This window comes from Nanorana parkeri, unplaced genomic scaffold (genome assembly GCF_000935625.1).
Source record: "Nanorana parkeri isolate BGI_ZX_2015 unplaced genomic scaffold, ASM93562v1 scaffold454, whole genome shotgun sequence".
NCBI classification, from domain to species: Eukaryota; Metazoa; Chordata; class Amphibia; order Anura; family Dicroglossidae; genus Nanorana; species Nanorana parkeri.
In genome coordinates, this window is record NW_017306722.1 from 1,032,676 (window position 1) to 1,037,914 (window position 5,239).

Sequence of the window (5,239 nt, forward strand, 5' to 3'; positions counted from 1 at the left end):
TTCTGTACGAAGGCTGGCTGTCTCACCTTCTGCTCTCCTGTTCAGTATTGTACTGTATTGTACTGTGATAGCCTTCGATTATTGCCGAAAGTTTTGGGTAGAAGTGATACCTTATATTTGCTAACTTAAAGAGGACCTTCCACCTAAGGCCCCATTCACACGTAGCGACATACCTTTTGCAGCGGCCGGGATAGCGCGACTTTCGGGGCGACGTTCCAGCAACGATCCAGCGACGGTATCGCGACCTTCTCCGTCGGGCTCCATTAGAAAAAAGCAAAATCGCACAAAATCTGCCGAAAAAAGGGTCCTGTAGAAGCGACTTGCGACCGCGACATGGAGCTAAGACAGCTCCATTGAATATCATTAGCCGGCGACTTCTCGCGATATCGTGCGGCAAAAATGCGCTAAATCGCTACGTGTGAATGGGGCCTTAGTGTCAAAAACCTAAAATAGCCCCAACATTTTTTGTTTGCTATAATTTAAAAAAAACACATACCGTATATACTCGAGTATAAGCCGAGTTTTTCAAGGCTTATACTCAAGTATATACGGTACTTACCAGGTCCATGGAATCCAGCGATGTCTTCCTTGCAGCCAAAGTTTCACCTGTGCTTCTCTTCTTCCACCATGTCATCTTGGATCCGATATGACTTCCTGACTTTGACACATGGCCTCCTGGTGACACCCCACTATGCAATGCCATGCAAGCACTAAAACGTCAGCAATATACTGACCAGCAGCCTTCATTGATATTTCAGGAGGCCATGGATGGCTGAGGGAACTTCCCTCTAGCCTAGATGAAAATTAAAACGAGAAAGCAATAAGAAAAAAAAAATGTATTGTAAATCTACGTATGATTGCGTAGAAGGGAGGGCAGAGGAAGTGACTAAGTAAAAGTCTGAATCAAGATGAAAGGTCCACTTTAAGTTATTAAAGATGCAAATGTTCAGGATGCCTTAGAACTCGTCTAACAGAAGTACTCTGGGTAAAGACAAAAAGTTACCCTTGCAGTTTGGCTACCCACACTGCAAGGGTTAGGTGATCATTTTGTCTAAAGGGCTCAAATGAAGCTGTATTACTCACCTGATCTTTGATCTCACGGCGGCGGTCAGCACCCACCTATTTTCCCCTCCGCTATGACTATGGAAAGTCCCTCGGCATCATCACATCTAATTCAAGTCAATGGACCTGCATAAGATGTGGTGACACCAGTGGCCCTTAGATCACCAAAGCCCAGGGAAGAAGAGACTGTGGGAACTGGTCCAGCAGCCCGGGGGGAGGGATGGTGGGATTGGTGAGTAATCCAGCTTTATTTGGCCCCCCCAGGCAAAATGAGCACTTAACCATTGAAGTGCAGGGGTAGCCCCACCGCAAGGGTATGTATGTTTTCTGTTTGCTCAGAGTTCTTATTTAGGGCTCATGGTAAGAGACAGATTACATGCTAAAGGTCATTCAATAAAAACAAAAACAATCTGCAAAGGTAAAGATTAAAGGAGACGTGTGGGGAGAGTAAAACAAACATACTCTTACTAATAAGTAAAGCCAGCTGATTGGTCAGCTCTTGGTCTCTGCTCCCAGACTGTCAGCCACTACCCCCTACAGGGGGGTGGGGGGTGAGCAGAGCCAGCTGTCAAGCAGCCAAGCCAAGGTGGATCCCGCCAATATCATCAGGGTCCTTCCTGACTGCTGCATAGCTGTGCCTTGCCAAAAGCTGTTATCTGCACAGGAGTAGATTAGTAAATGTACTCAGGTGACCCAAAAGAGAAGTAAAGCCAAAAAAAAGTTTGACTTTACTTCTCTCTTAAAGTATATGTAAACCCAATAGAACAATTTGTGTGATCACAAGCAGTAAATAACAGCATAAGAATAACTGTCCACGGATGGCAATATTTAACTAAGCTCTATCCTGCAGTCATGTGATCTCCATGATGGTCCTCTGCACCTCACTGTCAGAGGGAAAGATGAGTTGCAGCGTGTGATGCGTTCTGTATACATCACACCAGGCCATTCCCTTCCTCTCTCCAGCAGTGTCACATGGGGCTGCTTCCTAAGGTGAAAATAAGAAGTGGCCGGCTTCTGGGAACCAAGCACAATGAGTGTGGCAATGCAGAAGAAGGAGGGTGGGCGAGAATAGTGCGCTCGCCCTAAATAAGGTGGTACAGGGAAATGACGGATCAAACAGGTGTTTACTATATAAAGCTGGACATACACTGCAAATTTCAGCCTGTTCTTGATGAACCTGATCGAAGGAGGAGGTCGGAAACCTTTGAATAAACCGAGGCGGCAGCCAATGAGCTGTCGGCTCTGTTCGGGTATCCTGACAACGGCTGGCGGCCAATGTCAGAATAGAATGAAGACAGGGGGAGATTCCCCAATCAATGTTCATAAGCATTGATGGAGGAATCTGTCATATTTTCTTTGTTCAGCCCGCAGGTTGAGTGAAGAAAATATTACAGTGTATGGCCAGCTTAAGAATCCAGAAGTGTACAGAAACACTGAGCACACAGTATAAGTGATTCATTCTAATAATATTGGGGATTTACAGACATTGTAACTTACTACAGTGCAATCAATGTGGAAGAACATAAACTATACTTGTTCTGTGAAATGAATGCATGCCAAGTAATGTAGAAGTGTGACCGTTTCAGGTATTTATTGACCTCATATAGGTCACACGACGACTCCCGCTAACAATGCCTGTATCTGCTTTTCTCTCCAGAAAGACGGCACCATCTTTGCTCCTGCATCATCCAGGCTCATCATCTAGGAGTGCTGGCTCAGATAATACAATCATATTAAAAGGCATGTGACTATATTTCACCCATACTTTGGTGGTAACATGAAACGTGGTCACATTCCCTAGCCCCTCACCCTCAAACTTACCTGAATCATGGGGTTCTTCTGCCCGCAGCATTCCATTTGCCTTAGAATTTGTCTAAGCGGACGCCTCCTTCACAAGAATCTGCATACTGTAGACTACAAGTTCTATCTGCTACTGCAGCAGAGGGGCTCACAGATCTCAAGGGAGCATGGTGACACCAGCACTCATACTTCCTCCAGCCCTGTATCGGTAGGTTCATACAGCCGTATAGAGCTGGGGCTAGTGAAAGAGTCTGCAGGAGCCTGAGCATTGCACCTGCAAGGCACTGGGCACAGACGCAATGCTCTGCAGATATGAATGCAACAAATTAATAAGTATTGTTTCTTTTATCAACACAGGTGCACGTATTCATGTTTTCCGATGCCTTTAATCCTGGTGCTTGTGCAGTTCTATGTTTACAAATGCCTGACGCAGATCAGCTCTCATCTCATTCCAATGTACAGTCTGATCACTGGGGGAGAGGAGACTGAGGACATGCTTCCCTCTGCCTGCAGCAGAATAAAGGACTGGCATTCAGCCTAGGCAAAGCCACTAGACTGGGGGTCAAAGATGGATTGTTATGATATAATAAGGTGGAGATTTTCTGATTAATGATACCGCCGCTGTATATTGTGGCAATAAGAAATGCCTTCATGTGGATGTGTGATATTACCAAGAGGTCCATTTGCTGCAGTTCTAAGCCCTTATTCATAGAGATACGGAGCACAGATGAAGGCAACATACATTCCAATAGATTGCGGTAACGGTAGTGTGAATGATCAGGCTGCTGTACGGTGGCAGTTAATGACACATCTCGGTGCCTGTCTACGGACTGCTCAGGAATGTGACATTAGCTAATGTAGGCATGTGGGAGGTCACTCACCTTCGTACTTTGTAATGTCTTCTCTAGTGAAAGCTCGGTAGCCTGTGATCCCGTGCTGTGGTGACAAAATATCAGCTGCAGTCTTATCTGTGACTTGGGGAACTATCAGCTCCTTGAAATGTGAGAAGCACCTAATAGGATGCCAGTACGCTTGCGTAATAGAAGCGCTCTCCCGGAGGCCGCTGGGACACGTAGTCCTCAGGCCTCAGGAAAAGAAGCCTGGTGGGCTCTCATGGACTGCACTACCCACAATGCATCGCTCGCGAGTTAAAGGTTAGCCAGGGACTGTTTAACCCCGTCCTTCCCTGTGTCACTGTCTTCTATGACATTTACATTCAGGACAGCCTGAGTAGCTGTGTCATTGTGACACAGGACCGACTGCACTCAAAGCGTCAAACCGTGACATGCTCGACTGGAAATTCTTCATGTTGGTATGCAAAGGAAATGGGACAACAATTGGGAGAGAGTTCGCTGTGACTGAATCGCACACTTACCCTAGGTTAGGTTAAACGGCACTGCAACCAGTGGCAGTCAGTTACTAGAAGAAAAAAAAACCAATCCAAAGCTTCCATAGAGATCACACAGGACAGAAACCACCGAGCGCCTTCCCTGTATAGTAAGACATGCCCACAAATTATAATGCAGAAGAAGCCACTTTGACTGCAGCTTTAGCTAGAACATGCATGTTACCAAAGGCTGAATACATGTATGAAACTGCAGCTGACAGGAGCGCCAGTCACGTGGCACACTCAGAAGAGCGCCGGTCATGTGGAACACTCAGCAGAGAGACAGTCAAGTGGCACACTCAGGGCCGGCCTTTAGGGTGTGCGAGCTGTGCGGCTGCACAGGTGAAAGTAAATATTTTACTATCATAAGTGTCTGAATGAATGGGAAGCCTCTGTATTGAGTGCTGAGGCTGCAGAAAAAGAAATAAAGTGCAAAGACTAAAAATTAATTTCACATGAGATGAACGAAAACTAAAAACATTTTCATTCGTTTCATCAAACAAAACACATTTATATGCTATTTTGGATTCAGCCACTGGCGTGTTCTGGAGGTGGGGCGAATGACATCATATAACACCGCACGTGATGGGCACCACCAATTTGGTGTATATCTAGGTATACACCAAGATGGTGGCGCATATATCGGCGTGTAACATCATGCTCCCTGCCTCCAAGATGGTGGCACGCATTCACAGAACACGCTGGTGGCCAACATTCTCAAACAAATTATTATGCGCCTGAATATATTTTTCGTATATTCGGACATATAGTAATCCATTCATTTAACACGTAGTCTCAGTTTTATGTTCTGTTTTTTATTTTTACTTTTCTATATACACTTACTTGAAAAAGGGGTCGGCATGACAACCTGACACTTTATTTTTATAGACTCTATTGTAGTTTGACATTTATTGTTTGTTTGTTCTGTTGTTTTATGTAATACAAATACTTCTATTGTGCCGACAGGTTTAATAGCTTTGAATAAAAGTT

General features: G+C 45.1%; 1 protein-coding gene across 1 annotated transcript in view; it reads right to left on the bottom strand.

Moving 5' to 3' along the window:
• Nucleotides 1–3,794, bottom strand: part of SLC26A5 (solute carrier family 26 member 5) — a 39,167-nt gene extending 35,373 nt beyond the window's left edge. Inside the window, exon 1 of the mRNA XM_018560425.1 lies at nt 3,744–3,794. The gene's annotated coding sequence lies outside the window, so the exon portion shown is untranslated. The remainder of the gene's footprint in view (nt 1–3,743) is intronic.
• Between the last annotated feature and the right edge of the window lie 1,445 nt (nt 3,795–5,239).